This window comes from Bos grunniens, chromosome 2, assembly GCF_055505025.1.
Source record: "Bos grunniens cultivar Pamir isolate PY7600 chromosome 2, Bosgru_T2T1.0, whole genome shotgun sequence".
Classification (NCBI taxonomy): domain Eukaryota; kingdom Metazoa; phylum Chordata; class Mammalia; order Artiodactyla; family Bovidae; genus Bos; species Bos grunniens.
Window position 1 is genome coordinate 66,726,286 of NC_141166.1, and position 20,296 is coordinate 66,746,581.

Here is a 20,296-nt window from a genome sequence, read left to right on the forward strand (position 1 = left end):
ATCTTTCCCAGCATCAGGGTCTTTTCCAATGAGTCAGATCTTCGCATCAGGTGGCCAAATGATTAGATTTTCAGCTTCAGCATTAGTCCTTCCAAAGAATATTCAGGACTAATTTCCTTTAGGATAGACTGGTTGGATCTTCTTACTGTCCAAGGAACTCTCAAGAGTCTTCTCCAACACCACAGTTCAAAAGCATCAATTCTTCAGTGCTCAGCTTTCTTTATAGTCCAACTCTCACATCGATATATGACTATTGGAAAAACCAAAGCTTTGACTAGACAGACCTTTGTCAGCAAAGTAATGTCTCTGCTTTTTAATATGCTATTTAGGTAGCATAGCATAGCTATGTCATAGCTTTTCTTCCAAGGAGCAAGTGTCTTTAAATTTCATGGTTGCAGTCACAATCTGCAGTGATTTTGGAGCCCCCAAAATAAAGTCTGTCACTGTTTCCATTGTTTCCCCATCTATTTGCTATGAAGTGATGGGACTAGATGTCATGATCTTAGTTTTCTGAATGTTGAGTTTTAAGCCAGCTTTTTCACTCTCCTCTTCTACTTTCATCAAGAGGCTCTTTAGTTCCTCTTCACTTTCTGCCTCTCTATCATCAGGAGGACAGGAGGAGAGAAGGCTCCCAAAAGAAAACTTGGGGTCTTCTTATCATAAGAGAGAAAAATGTTGGGTAGTTTAGTTCAGTTGCTCAGTCGTGTCCAACTCTTTGTGACCCCACGGACTGCAGCATGACAGGCTTCCCTGTCCATCACCAACAGGGAACTAAAACTCATGACCATCGAGTTGGTGATGCCATCCAACTATCTCATCCTCTGTCGTTCCCTTCTCCACAGAACTAAAATTTATCTGCCTCACCTTGAATGCAAAGTGAAGAATGTTATTATAGAGAAATGGGATGTAGGGGTAGAACACATAAAGGCCTGATTAACTCATTTTGGAGCAATGTAAGGAACATTTTAACATAGAAGATAGTGAGGTGAGTTTTGAAAAATAAGTGTTAATTCTCTAATCCTATCAAGGGAGGACATTATAAGTGGAAGGACCATTCATCAACAATGAAAGAAAATGTTCCATTTGGGGAATTCTGAAGAGTTCAGTACAAATAAGGGGAGAGGAGAAGTTGGGGGAATGGTGAAACATGTTTTTAAAAGCATGTTTGTATGTGGACCATTTTAAAGTCTTTATTGAATATGTTACAACGCTGTTTCTATTGTTTATCTTCTGGTTTTTTGACCATGAGGCATGTGGGATCTTAGTTCCCTGACCAAGGATCCAACCTGCACCCCCTGTGTTGGAAGGTGAAGTCTTAGCCACTGGACCTCCAGTGTGCTTTTGTTTCTTGCTCCTCATTAAGTGGCCTTCCCAGTGTCAGCCCCTTATCTCTGTGGCTGAAGCTTCTGCTGGAACCCCCTCTCAAAGAAATCAGCCCCACCTCTACTCCTATCTACTCCTTGCTAATGTCTGCATTTCCTTATCATCCTCCATTTGGTTTTTTAGCTCTTCTATTAGCTATGAAAACAATTCTCTCTATTAAGCTCCATCTATTTGAAAACCTAGAATAATTGCTTTTTTCCTCACTGGATTATGACTAATATAGTAATACTACAGAATTTGTACTTTACCCTATGCCCAATATGAAGGGTCTTATCCACGGAAATGATGTCTAATTTATGCTTTAGAAAAACCCTTGAGGCAACAGGTGGGAAGAGACTGGAAGAAGGAAGATGTTATACAAGACAGAGATGATGAGTGTCTGAGCTGGAGCAGTGACTGAGAGAATGAATTAGATTAATAATATATTTAGGAGGTGGCATTGTCAAGTTCTCATAACTAATTAGTTAAGAGTATTTACACATAAGCATTGGCCATTTGAATATAAGCCTGTGAGGACTGTAAGGGAATAGCACATTTTCTCCCTTATCCCCATCTTTCAGTTCACATTGGAGTCTAGTATCAAATGCTTTGTGTCTGGCTCACTTGGTGAGTAGCAGTCAATAGGAAGTGCAGTGCAGTCAATAGGAAGGTCCTAGAGCTGATGAAAGTGAAAGAAGAGAGTGAAAAAGTTGTCTTAAAACTCAACATTCAGAAAACAAAGATCATGGCATCCGGTCCTATCACTTCATGGCAAATAGATGAGGAAGCAATGGAAACAGTGAGAGATTTTATTTTGGGGGGCTCCAAAATCACTGCAGATGGTAACTGCAGCCATGAAATTAAAAGACGCTTGCTCATTGGAAGAAAAGCTATAATCAACCTAGACAGTATATTAAAAAGCAGAGACATTATTTGCCAACAAAGGTCCATCTAGTCAAAGCTATGGTTTTTCCAGTAGTCATATATGGATGTGAGAGTTGGACTATAAAGAAAACTGAGCACCGAAGAATTGATGCTTTTGAACTATGGTGTTGAAGAAGACTCTTGAGGGTTCCTTGGATTGCAAGGAGATCCAAAAATATTCAGGAAATCAGTCCTGAATATTCATTGGAAGAACTGATGCTGAAGTTGAAACTCCAGTACTTTGGCCACCTGATGCGAAGAACTGACTCACTGGAAAAGACCCTGATGCTGGGAAAGATTGAAGGCAGGAGGAGAAGGGGACAACAGAGGATGAGCTGGTTGGATGGCATCACTGACTCGATGGACATGAGTTTGAGCAAGCTCCAGGAGTTGGTGATGGACAGGGAAGCCTGGCATGCTGCAGTCCATTGGACTGCAAAGAGTCAGACATGACTGAGTGATGGAACTGAACTGAGAGCTTATCAAGAGAGGAACTCATTCCTGACCAATATATTCTTAGAAACAGCAACATCTCTGGAATATCATACCTTACCTTGTATATGGGTATGCTGCCTGGTATATGGATGTTCTACGCTGAGACAGAGCAATCACCTTTGCTGTCTGGACCTAAATCTTCTGATGTAGACATGAAAGAGTCAACCACACTCTCCTACCACAAAGGCACATACATGTACATGAATATGTGTACAGAGAGAAGAACCTAGATGAAAAAACTAGGAAACTAGTCAGAGGCCAAAAAAAGAGATAATGATGGATTATTAGAATACCACTGAATGGCCCAGAGTACACTGAATACAGAATCTTAGAAAATGAGTCAAGACATTTGGATCTTATGATCTCTCAAATTGTGATAATCCTGTTCTCTTTTCCATTAGCACTGATAATTGAACTTTAATAGGAAGACAGAGTGATAAGCTTTCTAAACACAAGAGTTGAGCACTGACCAGTGATCAATCATAACTACTCTGACCCTTCTAGACATGAGTATCCTCCTGCTGTTGCTCCTTTTCTCCTAATAGGCATAAGAACATCAGAATCTTCTCCATGTTTCACCCAACCCATGAATGCATCTCTGACAGAGACATCAAAGCCTTTATGATAGGAGAGTGTGGTTGACTCTTTCATGTCTACATCAGAAGATTTAGGTCCAGGCAGCAAAGGCGATTGCTCTCTCTGTCTCAGCCTAGCACATCCATACACCAGTCAGCACACCCATATACAAGGTAAGGTATGATATTACAGAAATGTTTCAGTTTCCAGCTTGGTCTTGTTGTGATCATACTTTTCCTTGATATTAAACCTATGACTGTATTTATCAAACCTGATCAAAGTGCTGATCCTTGGGTATTCCCTGACTCCAAGCTTTCCCTAATGAGCTTGGGCCTTTCTAGTTTTGAAGTGTCTCAGAGAAGCCATTCAGGCTTCTCTACCACATCTATGAATTTAACCATCCCTGTTTCAGTTATCCATCTCTATATAACAAACTAACCCAAAACTTACAGGTTTAAGCAACAACTAATTTACTATTTCTCACCATTTTGTAGGTTAGGGATTTAATCAGAACTCAACTGGGAGATCATTCCATTCTACATGACATCAATTGACATTGGCTGGAATGTCAACTTGGTGCATAAGCTGGGTCTGTTGGATCCAAGATGACTGGACCCTTCTACAGAGTGGCTAACTAGATGGCTTAGTTGTTGATCAATATGCCTACATGCAGCCTTGTCATCATGGATGTTGCAGGATATGACATCTAACTAGATGTCATACTTGGTTACTTAGAACTCCAAATGTGATGTGGCTAAAGCTATTTAGGCATGCATGATTTACTCAGAGCATGCTTCTATTGTATTCTATTGATTAAAGCCAACCAGATTCAAGGGGAGTAGACATAAACTATGAAGCCGTGTTTTAAAACTACCGTACTTCCTTTGGATACAAATCCACTATCTAAGTGCAGCTCTAGAATTAACTGTTGAAAGTCTGTGCCAAACATCACTCGGAGGGAGCATGAGTTTGGCAAAATGTAGTTATACAATGTTAAACAGTTTTCTTAACTACATAGGATTCTCAGAACCTTTTAAATGCATTGGGAATCTCCAAGAGTAGAAGAAAGTGTCATCTTGCAAAGTATTTTGACTTTGAAATGTCCTAGAATTACCCTTCTGCATAAGACGTCTCAAAAATGCTGACCTAAGACAATGACTGAAACAATGAGAGAAGAAACAGACATGTAAGTACAGACACGTAAGAAATGTAAGAACATTTTATAAGTTTGAAGAGGACAAAAGCAAAAATAAAATGGACGTGGTTTTCTAAGATGACTTAAGTAACTAGAAGACATCTAAAGATGAATGGCCAACAAAATGGTTATCATGGGTTAAAGAAGCAAGCTCATAGATGGTCCCAGTTACTATGGAGATTAAAAAATTAGTACCTGCTTAAAGAAATATTAGTCATAAACTACCCAGAACCTTTTACAGGCTTTTTATTCTTTCTGAACATTTTAATTAAAATTTAAAATGACTGACAATGTTAGCTTCCTTGAGAACTGAAGGAGCATCCATAGAAGTCCGTGGAATGTGCAAAGTCTTGCAGTACTCACTGAAGGCAAAGCAATCCCATAAAACAGTAAGATATTAATTATTTATTATAGGGCCATGGAAGAAGCCAAGGTATAGGGCCTCTTTTACTTTGGGGATTTGGGTTTGCAAGTTACAGGACAGAAGGGAAATAACTTCAAAATTACAGGAAATCAGAGACAGGAAATTTTAGTTTTGGTCAAAAGCCATAATGTCTTTTGGTGAGCTCCATTTGATGAACCTCAATAATAACTGAAGGGGGTGGGGGAGTCTATTAAGCTGTTTCGGGACCTGGATATATTCTTCTGGAAAGATATATGGCTTCATATTACTTTCAGCATATTAAGGTGCCATTCACAAACAAGATGATCTATGGTATTCATCATTCACAACTCACTTCCATATAGACTGGGAACAGTACCCTGAAGAGATCCCACCATGTAGCCAAAATGCAAAATACAAAGATATGACGGGTCTGGTTTTAATTTGGGAACAGGATGGGGCTGCAGGAAGCTGCCCCGACACTGAGAGGACCTCTGGGCTCTTATTGCATCTTGGTGGGGACAGGCGTGGAAGGTGAGGAAAGAGCCAGGACCACTGCAGGGCAGATATCAGCAGCATTGGCCCCTTTCTGTCTTTATCCTGGTGATGTGGGCAGCATCGTGTTGCTGCTTCCATTGAAACAATGAGGGAGAAGAAAGAAGAGACGCAGGGACAAGTGACCAGTTGACACTTGCAAAGCAAAGTGTTTGTCTCACATTTTTCCCTTTACCAAAGGGAATGACTTCTACAAACTATTTTATTCCACTTCCCTACCATTTGCTAGCCGAGTTCTAAAGAATCATTGGGCTAGTTTCCACAGTGATACAGTACCTCCCCCAAGGGTTATAAGGGTGATTCTAGGTGGTGTGCAGGCAAGGCATGAAACTGCAGTGGTTTGCACCATGACAAAATGAGTCCCTTTCAAATATTCTGTAAGGCTTCTGATTATATCAAAGAGGTCTCCAGCATTGGCTACTCCCTTTTGCTTTCCACACTCAGCAGAACCTAGCCAGAATATACCACAGGGTTGGTATATTTTTGTTGACATTGTATTTACGTCACCATTTTCTTCTTTATGTTGTAAGTGATTCTGGTTTTTATTTGGAGTAATGATATAGCTGTAGCTTATGAAGTAAATTTAAGTTGTCAAAGGGGGATCCATTTAAATACAAAGTACTTAGTGAAGTTCAGGTGGCATGAAAATATGGTAAAAATAAAAAAGATAGGAAGTAAATACCGAAATGTTAGAAGTACTAAACTGGTGTGACCCTCAAGGTTAATAATAGAGAAATTGAAGCTCCAAGAGTTTAAACTCCTTGATTACCACCCCTTGTAGAAGCAGATCAAGAACAGGCAGTGGCTGCTGCTATTTCTATAAACTGCAGCATGCATGTTGGAATGCCTATAGCTGCAGGTTAACAAAAGAGACAACTAAAATTAACTTAATATAGGGTCATTATTCTGTCACTTAACAAGAAGGTAAATATTGACCCAAATCAGATAATAAGCTTTAAAAACATTCTGAGTAAGATCTTAAGTGAGAGATCATCTGTGGTGTCTTAGGCATTAAGCCAAATAAATTAGAAACAAACAAATATTTCCCCTTTATGTTCCAGTGACATTGCGCACTAGACTCAAGGGACGGGTATTATATTTGGTGCAGACAGGAAATGAGGTGAGACAAGAAGTTGGAATGAGGGACAGATACTGTAAGAATCTCAGGTGGTGGTCAGAGCTTGTGATCTACACAGAGGCAGCTGGGCAGGAGAGAATACAGAACAAAGCAGCAAGGATGGGGCCAGATTGCCATGTGAGACTTGAGGTATGGAGTCAGCTAATCAAAGATAGAAACACAGAGCAGTCAGCCCCAAGTTCCTGGGTCAGGGGCATAAGCAGAGTGGAGCTCAAAACCTACAGACCTATAATGTCGCTACCTCTCTGCCTAGTCTTATATTTTGAACTTTTTACTGAAGTATAGCATTCATAAATTAAAGGTTATATATTTTAAATGTGTACCTTAATAAGATCCAGATGATCACGATGGTATGATCACTCACCTAGAGTCAGACATCCTGGAATGTGAAGTCAAGTGGGCCTTAGGAAGCACCGCTATGAACAAAGCTAGAGGAGGTGATGGAATTCCAGCTGAGCTATTTCAAATCCTAAAAGATGATGCTGTGAAAATACTGCACTCAATATGCCAGCAAATTTGGAAAACTCAGCAGTGGCCACAGGACTGGAAAAGGTCAGTTTTCATTCCAATCCCAAAGAAAGGCAATGCCAAAGAATGTTCAAAACTACCACACAATTGCACTCATCTCACACGCTAGTAAAGTAATGCTCAAAATTCTCCAAGCCAGGCTTCAACAATACGTGAACCATGAACTTCCAGATGTTCAAGTTGGTTTTAGACAAGGCAGAGGAACAGATATCAAATTGTCAACATCTGCTGGATCATCAAAAAAGCAAGAGAGTTCCAGAAAAACACCTATTCTGCTTTATTGACTATTCCAAAGCCTTTGACTGTGTGGATCACAATAAACTGTGGAAAATTTTTAAAGAGATGGGAATACCAAGACCACCTGACCTGCCTCCTGAGAAATCTGTATGCAGGTCAAGAAGCAACAGTCAGAACTGGACATGGAACAACAGATTGGTTCCAAAGAGGAAAAGGAGTACATCAAAGCTGTACATTGTTACCCTGCTTAATTAACTTATAGGCAGAGTACATCATGAGAAGCACTGGGCTGGATAAAGCACAAGCTGGAATCAAGATTGCCAGGAGAAATATCAATAATCTCAGATTTACAGATAATACCACACTTATGGCAGGAAATGAAGAACTAAAGAGCCTCTTAATGAAAGTGAAAGAGGATAGTGAAAAAGCTGGCTTAAAGCTCAACATTCAGAAAACTAAGATCGTGGCATCCGGTCCCATCACTTCATGGCAAATAGATGGGGAAACAGTGGAAACAGTGGCTGACTTTATTTTGGGGGTCTCCAAAATCACTGCAGATGTTGACTGCAGCCATGAAATTAAAAGACGCTTACTCCTTGGAAGGAAAGTTATGATCAACCTAGAGAGATATTAAAAAGCAGAGACATTACTTTGCCAACAGAGGTCCATCTAGTCAAAGCTATGGGTTTTACAGTAGTCATGTATGGATGTGAGAGTTGGAAAAGAAAGCTGAGCACCAAAGAATTGATGCTTTTAAACTGTGGTGTTGGAGAAGACTCTTGAGAGTCCCTTGGCTGCAAGGAGATCAAACCAGTCCATCCTAAAGGAGATCAGTCCTGGGTGTTCATTGGAAGGACTGATGTTGAAGCTGAAACTCCAATACTTTGGCCACCTGATGAGATGAGGTGACTCATTTGAAAAGACCCTGATGCTGGGAAAGACTGAAGATGGGAAGAGAAGGGGACAACAGAGGATGAGATGGTTGGATGGCATCACCGACTCAATGGACTTGAGTTTGGGTAAACTCCAGGAGTTGATGATGGACTGGGAGCCCTGGCGTGATGCAGTCCACGGGGTCGCAAAGAGTCAGACACAACTGAGCAACTGAAGTGAACTGAACTGAACTGAGTTTAATAAATGTTCCCAAACTAAACACATCCAAGTAACCAGCACCCAGATCATGAAACAGAATATTGCCAGCATCCTAGAATCTTCCTCATAACCACTTTCTGGTCATTAACCCTGCAAAGAAGAACCACTACTCAACTTTTGCACCTTCTATAAGCACAATCGTACAGTGTACCCACTTTTTCTCCCACCCAAACTTTGTTTGTAAAACTGCACCATATTGTTGTGCATAGTTGTGGTTCATTTGCGTTCTGAGTCGTTTTCCAGTGTGAATGTGCCACATTTCATTTATTCATCCTTCTGTTGATATGCATCTGGGTAATTTCCAGTGTGGGGATATTACCAACACCGACTGCTGTTATGAACATTTGCACACATTATTTTTGGTGCACAGTGTATGTTTTCCTGTGAAGTGTATACCTAGGAGGAGAATGGCTGGGTCATACAATCCAGCCTAATTTTACACTATTCTGACCCACGCTCATTTTACTTCCCTTCTCAGGGTGTTCCCATACGTGCCATTTTCTCTTCCTGGTGCATCTTCCCCCTCACCCTTCACCTGGCTAATCCCCACTCATCAATTGATGGGGCAAATAAAGCTGTTCAGAGGAACCTTCCAGTTCCCTCGATACGACAAGCCCTATGTTGATTTACTCTTTCCTAAAATCCCACTGATAATGAACAGGTTTTTTTTCAGGGCCTGGGATGGAGCTAGATCTACAGGCAGGAGTCAGGTAGCAGTTGTATGAGCTCTTGTCTTATGGAGAGGGGAGAAAGGATTTTTACATGGATTTTACAAATAATCTTCAAAGCAGAGCCTATTTCTAAATGAGTCAAGCCAGATTTTCTTTAAGGGAGGTGGTCTCCAAGCCCTTTCCTCTAACTTCTCCCTTTTTCCCTTAGGACATTTTTCTTTCTTCTTTTCATCCTTTCTTTGAATTGTAACAGCCGTGGCCCCCACCAAGCCTGCGAGTATTGGCAGCCAGATCAGGGCCAGCTTCCGTTCCATCTTGGCATGAGGACACTAATCCATAAAAAGATATTAACATTGAAATAGTTCTTTTATGCGTATGGGAAACAAAATGCAATTTCAGAAATGTCTTTTCAGAATTACATCCCCAACTTCATTTTTAATAGATGTCAGTGTGATTTTGCTAAGTCAATTCAACCATGTCTGACTCTTTGCAACCCTGTGGACTGTAGCCCACCAGGCTCCTCTGTCCAAGGGATTCTCCAGGCAAGAGTACTGTAGTGGGCTACCATGCCCTCCACCTGGGAATCTCCCTGACTCAGGGATCAAACCCATGTCTCTTACATCTCCTGAATTAGCAGGCAGGTTCTTTACCACTAGAGCTACCTTGGAAGCCCTAGATGTCAGTGACTGGTATATAAAAACACACCATCAGTTCAGTTCAGTTAAGTTCAGTCACTCAGTCATGTCCGACTCTTTGCAACCCCATGAATCGCAGCACGCCAGTCCTCCCTGTCCATCACCAACCCCTGGAGTTCACTCAGATTCACATCCATTAAGTCAGTGATGCCATCCAGCCATCTCATCCTCTGTCGTCCCCTTCTCCTCCTGCCCCCAATCCCTCCCAGCATCAGAGTCTTTTCCAATGAGTCAACTCTTCACATGAGGTGGCCAAAGTACTGGAGTTTCAGCTCTAGCATAATTTCTTCCAAAGAAATCCCAGGGCTGATTTTCCTTCAGAATGGACTGGTTGGATCTCCTTGCAGTCCAAGGGACTCTCAAGAGTCTTCTCCAACACCACAGTTCAAAAGCATCAATTCTTCAGCACTCAGCTTTCTTCACAGTCCAACTCTCACATCCATACATGACCAATGGAAAAACCATAGCCTTGACTAGATGGACCTTTGTTGGCAAAGTAATGTCTCTGCTTTTCAATATGCTATCTAGGTTGGTCATTACTTTTCTTCCAAGGAGTAAAAACACCATACAAATGTCAAATAAAATATGGTTATTACTTAGCATGTTATATGTTCCTAGATAATCACAGCAATTATTGTGACTCTCCATGGGTGCTTGGAAGCTGACAGCACCACAGAGCACTGGAAAAGGAACTGTAAGATAGTGGTTGTTAGTTTGAGACACTGTTCTTGTTGACACCCCAAAGCCTGGAAATGTGAACAGAGACAGATGCTGGGAGTCAAAGAGTTTCATGAGTGGGAATTTGTATATTTCATGTATGGGAAGTTGTGTATTTTCTACAGAAATGCTTCCATGTTTGACTGGGGGTGCTGCCCAGATCCTCCTGAGGACTGAAGTCACTTAGCACAAATACACTAACATCTTTAAAAATGAAGTTGGGGGTATAATTCTGAAAAGACAATATGAAATATATGGATGGTATTGCTTTTCTAAAACCTTAAGCTGATTTCTGAAACATATCAGACTCAAAGAAGTCCAGACAAGGGACTGTTTGTGAGTCTCTCTACGTTCAGGAGTCAAGGAACCAAAGTCCAGTGGCTGCCCAAAGAGGTTCCAAGTAGAATTGATAAATCTCAGACTATCTCAAGAGGTAGATGTCAGGAGAGGAAGCAGGACATAGAAGCCCCAAACAAGAACCCTTCCCTCCTGTAGACTAGATTCCATCCCAGGGGACATGGGTGCATGTCTCTGGCTTTCCCTAGATGGCTAACAAGAAATAGCTGTCCCCATATCTTGGCTTCCAGGTGGCCACCATGGCTGGTTCCCCATATGGCCCCACACTTTTGTCACCATTGCTAGACTTGCTGGCCTTCTTCAGTTCAGTTCAGTTCAGTTCAGTCGCTCAGTCATGTCCAACTATTTGCGACCCCATGAATTGCAGCACTGTCCATCTCCAACTCCCAGAGTTCACTCACACTCACATCCATCAAGTCAGTGATGCCATCCAGCCATCTCATCTTCTGTCGTCCCCTTCTCCTCCTGCTCCCAATCCCTCCCAGCATCAGAGTCTTTTCTAATGAGTCAACTCTTCACATGAGGTAGCCAAAGTACTGGAGTTTCAGCTTTAGCATGCTGGCCTTCTTAGCTTATTATTAATCATAACAGCAAAAGCCATGCCCTATGAGGCTTTCAGTATGCACCATATCTTAAATGTCCACTACCCACAGTGCCTCGCTCAGGGTCTAAAGTAGAATAAACACTCAATAAATGGACTCAATAAATTTTGTAATGAATGTGTACAATATCTTACTCTTCATAATATGTTTTTATATGCGTTATCTCATTTAATTCTCAAAATGACCCTGTGAGTCAGCCAAGTGAAATGAGTCCCAGGGAAGTTAAGGGACTTGCCCAAGATGACAGCAAGCAAAAAGTTCTGTTGGGACTTGCACCAAAGTTGTCTGGTAAAAATTCTCCTCCTTTTTGGGCATCATTGTTCTTCCTTCCTATGTCAACTGAACCCTCAGAAAAAGATGGTCTGGTAAAAATACGTGGTCTCAGGAAAGACATGGGAATAAGAGAAACAGCTGGTGTAGGTGTCTCGTGGACTTTAGATAGGGCCATTGGGAGATAATGGCCTGGGGTGCCTGGCGTGCTGCAGTCCATAGGGTTGCGAAGAGTCAGACACAACTGAGCGACTGAACTGAACTGAACTGATTGGGAGATAATGCCCTTACCTATGTCTGTCCTCTTGGGAAGTTAATTTGGTGAGAAATCCAGGACTGCCAAGAGAAGGGGTACTATGAAAGCACAGAAAGAGATCACAGAAGGGCCAAAGCCTGTTCAGGGCATCCCAGATCCCAGCACTGCTGCACCCCCTTGTTTGTACACATCTGAAACCGACCTGGGGACCAATGAAGGGATGGGACTTTTGAAGGTTAATGGAGAAAACAGGAACTACATGACAAGGAGACAAATGGTACCAGTGCCCACCTCAGGTAATAAGAAGCTGAACTTGCTACAAAACAAGAATCTCACAAACATCTTTGTTAGAGAAACTGTCCAAGGTAAGGATGCCACCTCCTTCTGTGAGAACAAGTCTGTAAAGGAGGTCCTAACCTTACATGAGGTCATTCCAATGCTCCTCCAAGGGAAAGATGGTTCAGCCTGGTACCCTCCTCTGTGGCCTCTGCCTGATATCTGGAGAACAGACCCTGGGCCTGAAGGGAAAGAAGTGTGGTGGGCAGGGAGGGCTCAGTGTCCTGAGGCCCTGCACATTCCTCAGCAGTAATCAGTGTCCTTGGAGGCACCCCTGCCCTGCAATTCCCCACCAAAGAAGGGAGCAGGTAATCTACACTCATTATGGTTCTGTTTCCAGTGACATAAAACTGGGCTCCTTTCTGTCCTCTCTCTGAGCAGCACAAAGGCTATGTGCTATGTGAATTCCAGGCCAGTCTTCTAACTCCCTGATGGTAGAGAAGCCAGAAAACTGAGAAACCAGGTCCAGGTTAGGTCCCAGACTCGATCTCATCTTTTACTCCTGTCCTGACTCAGGCCATCCATCAGAAGACACTTAATGGGATCTATTGTCTTCCCTCTATTTATGGATCCTTGTCCTCTTTGTGCTGAAATTCTGGATTTTGTTTGCTTCTGGTGCCATATTCACCTCAGGGCTGTGTGCCTTAGAGAGGCTATAGGCTTTGTGAAGGACATTATAAAATGATAAAGATATCAATGCAAGAAGATGTTATACTTGTTAACATATATGCATTCACTATAGGAGCATTTAAATATATAAAGCAAATTTTAACAGATGTAAAGGGAGCAATTGACAATAATACAATAATAGTTGGGGGCTTTAATACATCCACTGACATCAATGAACATATCATCCAGACAGAAAATCAATAAGGCAACAATAGTTTTAAATGATAATAATAGAATAGTTGGACTTAATACATATCCACAGGAAACTATATCCAAAAACAGAATACACTTTTTTTTTTTCAAGTGCATAAGGGACATTCTCCAGGATAGATCATGTACTAGACCACAAAATTGAAGTGAAGTGAAAGTGTTAGTCACTCAGTCATGTCTGACTCTTTGTGCCCCCGTGGACTGGGGCTCGCCAGACTCTTTTGTCCATAGAACAAGAATACTGGAGTGGATAACCATTCCCTTCTCCCAGGGATTTTCCCAAGCCAGGGATCAAACCCAGGTTTCCTACATTACAGGCAGATTCTTTACCATCTGCACGACCAGGGAGGCTCACAAAATAAACCTCAACAAATTTAGGAGAATAGGAATTATGAGTAAGTCAATGTTGGAATCACCTACACTTCCAGGGAGTTGTTAAATGCAGCTTCTTTGATCCATTCTAGACTCACTAAATCAGGATGTTTGCATGGGAAACTGATTCCAGGAATCTGCATTTTAACAAGCCCCTCTAGAAAATTTGATGCAGACGCATAGAACATTCTTTGAGGAACACCTTTACAGGCTTTGGGAGTCAAGCCTAAATTAAACCTTAGCCCCATCAGGTAACCATGGAAAAAATGATTGCTCCAAGTCTCAGGTTCCTGGTATAAAATGAGGCTAACAAGATTAAATGATTGTGTGGATTAAACAGAATATGTATATAAATTGTCCAACAGATAACTGACAATAAAAAGCAACTACAACAATCCTGAGCTGTGGAGCAGTTTGCCTAGCCAAATGGCTTTCTTCATTCTCTAGGCCTTGCAGTGGGCCCCAAGTGCTTAACTCTGCTTCCACATTTTAATTCAGTGAGAAGAGTTCATACATTAATACCTGCAGTAGGCAGAATAATGCCTCTTCCCTAAATGTCCATGTCCTATTCCATAAAACTGAGGGAATTAAGGGTTCAGATGGAATCAAAGTCGCTAATCAGCCAATGTTAAGATACGAAATTATCCTGTTGGCCCAACGTAATTACAGGGTCATTAAAACTGGAAGAAGGGGACAAGAGGTCAGAGTGATACAATGTGAGAAGAATTCAGCCCACTGTTGCTAGCTTTGACAACAGAGGAAGGTAGCCAGGAATTGCAGGCGCCTCTAGAAATGGAGAAGTCAATGGCACCCCACTCCAGTACTCTTGCCTGGAAAATCCCATTGATGGAGGAGCCTGGTAGGCCGCAGTCCATGGGGCCATGAAGAGTTGGACACGACTGAGCGACTTCACTTTTACTTTTCACTTTCCTGCATTGGAGAAGGAAATGGCAACCCACTCCAGTGTTCTTGCCTGGAGAATCCCAGGGACGGGGGAGACTGGTAGGCTGCCATCTATGGGGTCACACAGAGTTGGACACGACTGAAGTGACTTAGCAGCAGCAGCAGCTAGAAACTGGAAAAGGCAAGGGAACCATTCTCCCTGGAGCCTCCAGGAAAGAATATAGCCTTGCCAACATCTGGATTTTAGTCCAGTGAAACCCACATCAGGTTTCTGACCTATAGAAGTGTGAGATAATAAATCTATGTTGTCTTGAGCTACTCAGTTTGTGGCAGCAGACACAGGAAACTAACATTATACCAAAAATTGGGCTGCCAGGTTCTGGAAACCTCACTCAGTTCCATGCTTAGGGGGCTTTCTGAATTTGTGGTGGCATCAGTGTTTTTTACCATCTTTGTGGTCCAAATGACTGAGGCCAAAGTCATGAATGGGTTCTCTAGATTATTTCCATCCTACCAGGTAATAATAATACTAGTAATCATAATGGCTACGATGTATTGAGTGCTTCCTCTGTGCTGAGTTCTTTATATCTCATTTAATTATCAAAACCATCTCTGCATCTACTATCAAACCAATTTTACATGGGGAAATGGGCTAGGTGAAATTTTCAGTTCAAAGTCACACATCAGTAAGGATTAGAGCCTGGATTTAAAGCCAGGTTTGCTGTCCCCAGAGCCCAAGCCCCTAACTGTATCATTAAACAGCCTAGTTCTGTCCTGGGGCCAAAGGAGGAAGGAGTGTGTTCTCACAAAATCTCAGGTTGAACCATCTATTAAAGTTACCCATATTTGAAAAGATGCATCCTGCTGGCCAGGGAGCTTCCTGGTAAAAGATGGGAGGGTTTGACAGCCTGGGAGAGTGCTTGGAGTTATGCTCTTGTCATGGCTGATGGTATCAGCAGGAGAGAAAAGTTCAGAGACCCAACCTTAGAATTCTACAGCCAGGTACAGCAGCAGTCATGTTAGTTAGTCCCAAGTGGTCTAGAAGAGAAGTGGGGCTATTAAGGCTGGGGCCCAGACTCCACCATCCACTGATAGGCTATAAGACCTTGAGCAAGATTCTAGACCTCTTTCCATCTCTTCTGAAAATGGGACCAATTACACCAATGCTTCCCCATCACACCTGGCTGCTGTGGCAATCCTATGAGATCATGTTTGTGGGCACGCTCTGCGAATTACAGAAGCATCACACCCTTACAGTCTTATAAGGGCTATCATTTAATTTTTATAACTTGAGGTGAATGTGGCTCATTATTGCTGTCATTAGTAATAATCATTGTACTAAACCACACCAGAGAAGAGAATGTTCTCTCACTGGTTTCTTCAGTAGGATCTGTGGAGTAAGCATTTTTCAAAAAAAAAAAAAAGTTTTTAAAAAACTACGAAACTGTAATGTTCTGGCATGTTGTTGTGCAGAGTGTGCTTTGTTTTTCTCATTTTTAAAAGAGAAAGTTTGAAAGGATGACACCTTGAATATTAGGTTAAGATCTGCTTCTTTAGGCTTCCCTGGTGGCTCAGAGGGTAAAGTGTCTGCTTGCAATGCAGGAGACCAGGGTTTGATCCCTGGGTCGGGAAGATCCCCTGTAGAAGGAAATAGCAACCTACTCTGGTACCTTGCCTGGAAAATCCCATGGACGGAGAAGCTTGGTAGGCTACAGTCTGTGGGGTCTCAAAGAGTCGGACATGACTGAGCAACTTCACTTTCACTTTCTTTGTAAAAAAAATTTTTGGTGAAAATGTCCTTTCCAAAAGCACTTAAAAATTATTTATTTAATTGGAGGATAATTACAATATTGTGGTGGTTTTTGCCATAAATCAACATGAATCAGCCATTGGCATACATGTGTCCCCTCCCTCCTGCACACCCCTCCCATATCCCTCTCCACCTATCCCTCCAAGTTGTCACAGAGCACCAACTTTGGGTTCCCTGTGTCATACATCAAATTCCCATTGGCTATCTATTTTACATGTGGTAATATATATGTTTTAGTGCTAGTATCTCAAATCATCCCACCCTGTCCTCCCACTGAGTCCAAAAGTCTGTTCTTTACTTCTGTGTCTCCTTTGCTGCCCTGCATGTAGCATCATTGGTACCATCTTTCTAGATTCCAAATGTATGCATTAATATGTTTGTTTTTCTCTTTCTTACTTATTTCACTCTGTGTAATAGACTCTAGGTTTATCCACCTCATTAGAACTGACTCAGATGCATTCCTTTTTATAGTTGAGTAATATTCCACTGTGTATATGGACCACAGCTTCCTTATCCATTCATCTTATTTATTCATCTGCCAATGGACATCTAGGTTGCTTCCATGTCCTAGCTTTTGTAAATAGTGCTGCAATGAACACTGAGGTACATGTGTCTTTTTCAATCCTGGTTTCCTCAGGGTATATGCCGTGTAGTGGTAGTTTTATTCCTAGTTTTTAAGAAATCTCCATACTGTTCTCCATAATGGTTGTATCACTTTGCATTCCCACCAACAATGTAAGAGGATTCCCTTTTCTCCACATGCTTTCCAGCATTTATAGCTTGTCGACTTTTTGATGATGGCCATTCTGACCGGTGTGAGATAATACCTCATCGTGATTTTCATTTCTCTAATAATGAGTGATATCGAACATATTTTCTTGTGTTTATTAGCCATTTGTATGTCTTTGGAGAAATGTCTTTTGAGGTTTTCTGCTCACTTTTTGATTGGGTTGTTTGTTTTTCTGGTATTAAGCTGTATGAGCTGCTTATACATTTTGGAGATTCTTTGTCAGTTGTTTCATTTGCTATTATAACAGATGGAAAGATACATCATGTTCCTGGATTAGAAGAATCAGTATAGTGAAAAATGACTGTATTACCCAAAGCAGTTTATAGATTCAACATAATCCCTATCAAACTACCAACAATATTTTTCACAGAACTAGAAAAATAATTTCACAATTTGTATGGAAACACAAAGACCCCGAATAGCCAAAGAAATTTTGAAAATGGAGCTGGAGGAATCAACCTTCCTGACTTCAGACAATACTACAAAACTACAGTCATCAAAACCATAGTGTATTGGCACAAAAATAGAAATAGAGATCAATGGAAATAGAAAGCCTGGAGATTAATACCTATGGACACCTTATCTTTGACAAAGGAGGCAAAATATATGATGGAGAAAAGACGATCTCTTCAACAAATGATTCTGGGAAAACAAGTCAACTACGTGTAAAAGAATGAAATCAGAACACTTTCTAACACCATACACAAAAATAAACTCAAAATGGATTAAAGACCAAAAACACTTTCTCATCAGGACCTGGAATCAAGCTCAGCCATGAGCCCTGTGGCAATTCTAATGAGAAATGAAATGCAGGCACACCTTAGAGACTAAACTAAAAGATACCCAGGGAACACCCTAGAAGAGAGATGACCACTACCAAGAGAGCACAGAGTCACTGCCAACGGTCCTAGAGTCACCAGGAGTCCCTGAGATCCACTGAAAAGCTCCAAACCCAAGGAAGGGTAGTCTACCCAGAGATGGAGTCACTCCTCACCAAGTGCAGGTCAGTCTTTCCAGGAGATTCACTCTGCTCAACTCTACCACCACTATTAATTCAGAACTACAGGTAAATCATCTGTTTTTCACAGGCCATTACTTGGGAGAGTTAACACACTGGGTCACAGTGGTTTTCAGGGCCCTGGGGCAAATTACAGGACAAGATTCAAGTTCATTTTTCCTTCCTTCCTTCACTCATTTCTTCCCCCTCCCTCTCCTCATTACCTCTATCCTTTTCTACTTTTCTTTTGTAAGTTGGCAACATTTAATGAAAACATCATAATGGTTATAATGCCAGAAGCTCAGAACAGATTAGTTAAGCATCATTCTGTCAAGGAATTCTCACACTAGAGACGGGCATGCAAACATACAGTACCATTTAGTGACTCCATTGTTGCCACAGAGGCAGGTGCTGAGTACAATATGATCAGAAGATAAGGAGGCACTGTGCCAGCCAGCCCAGTTGTGGAGCAGGGGAGCAGACTTCAACAATTGTGTGGAGTCTGTGCAAAAGCAGGGGTAGGCAAAACATAAGCATTGGGTCAGACTCATCGGACTCAAGCCTTGGGTCTACCCACTCACTGACTTGCTATGTGACCTGGAGCCTCAAAGATGATAGTAACATGGTTACGCCCATGTCATGATGCTGTTGTAAGGGGCCTAAATGGTGCCTTGTACAGCACAGCAACACCAGTTAGCATCTATCCAGATAGTGAGACCCAGGTGGCACACAGTGTGCGAACACAGATTCAAAGTCACGTGATTGTGTTTAACAAGCCTCAAAGGCTTGCCCCAGTTCTTTCACAAACCTTGCAATAATGCAAACCCACATTAGATTATATTGGGTGTAGATGACTTCATCTCTAGCACTGGCACTGCCAGGAATGGTAGTAACAATAGTAGAATAGTAGTGAAAAATGCTCCTCAGCCTCAACTGTTACAAACTAATATTTGGAGGCAAGTGTCTCCTATGTCTCTCTACTTAGCCAATACAGCACCTGGACAAATGTTACACTATCTATGTGTCCTTAGACTCAAGAACTTTGTGAACATTTTTAATGGGTGTGTGCCTAATTTTCACCAGGCTTTCTCTGGGTAGCTTTCAGTGACCCATCAACAGAGTTCCAAAAATTCAAAATTAAAATCTGAGTTTAATTATAAATAAAAGAGCTAACAGGATTTTAAAAATTCTAATGCATATGAATGTGTGGAGACATGAGCACCCTCACGGACTACTGGAAGGAGTAGGTTTTATATAACCTTTCTGGAGCGCAACCTGATGACGTGTGTCAAAGGAATTACCTGTGTTTTTACTTTAAACTTAAAAAAAGTAAGCATTAATTTAAATTTTACCAGTGATACTACTTGTAAAAATTTATCCTAATAACCATAAGTGTACATAAAAATTTGTCTTCAAGTATGCTTGTTGCCTGATCCTTTAGAACAAGAAAATTGGGAAACAACATAAATGTACAATAGTAAATTCTCATTAAATATATTGATTTCCTAAAACATGAAATTTACATGCAACCATTAAAAATTACCTATAGCGAAGTGTGTAACAATACAAAAAGTGTTTATGATATATTAGAGGATAAAAGAGTTTTAAAAACTGTGTAGTCTAATCTAATTATGTAAATTGAAAAAAATGTTTAAAAGAAACTAGACAGATCAATCCCAAATGTTAGCAGTTTTTTCCAAATTGTGGGATTACTAACAATTTGTGTGTGTGCATTCCTACACTTTTCAAATTTTCCATAGCCAATGGCTTATACAATGAAAAAAGAAAAACAAAAAAATTAAAGCCCAAAGCTTTAAATTTAGGTTTAAATTCAAATGATCACTTTGCTATGTGTCCTAGGATAAACTACTTAACCATTCTGAACTTCATTTTCTTTCCATCCATAGAAAGCAGGTAATCATAACTACCTCATAAGATTGTAGGAGATTATATTAGATAATACATGTAATGGGCTGTACATATAACATGAACCCAATAAATTCACGTTCCTCTCACTTCTTCCTCCAGAGTTCACTAACAAGATGTTTAATGCTTAACGCAGGAGGCAAGATTAGAGCGTAGCATCTTAGTTTAGGC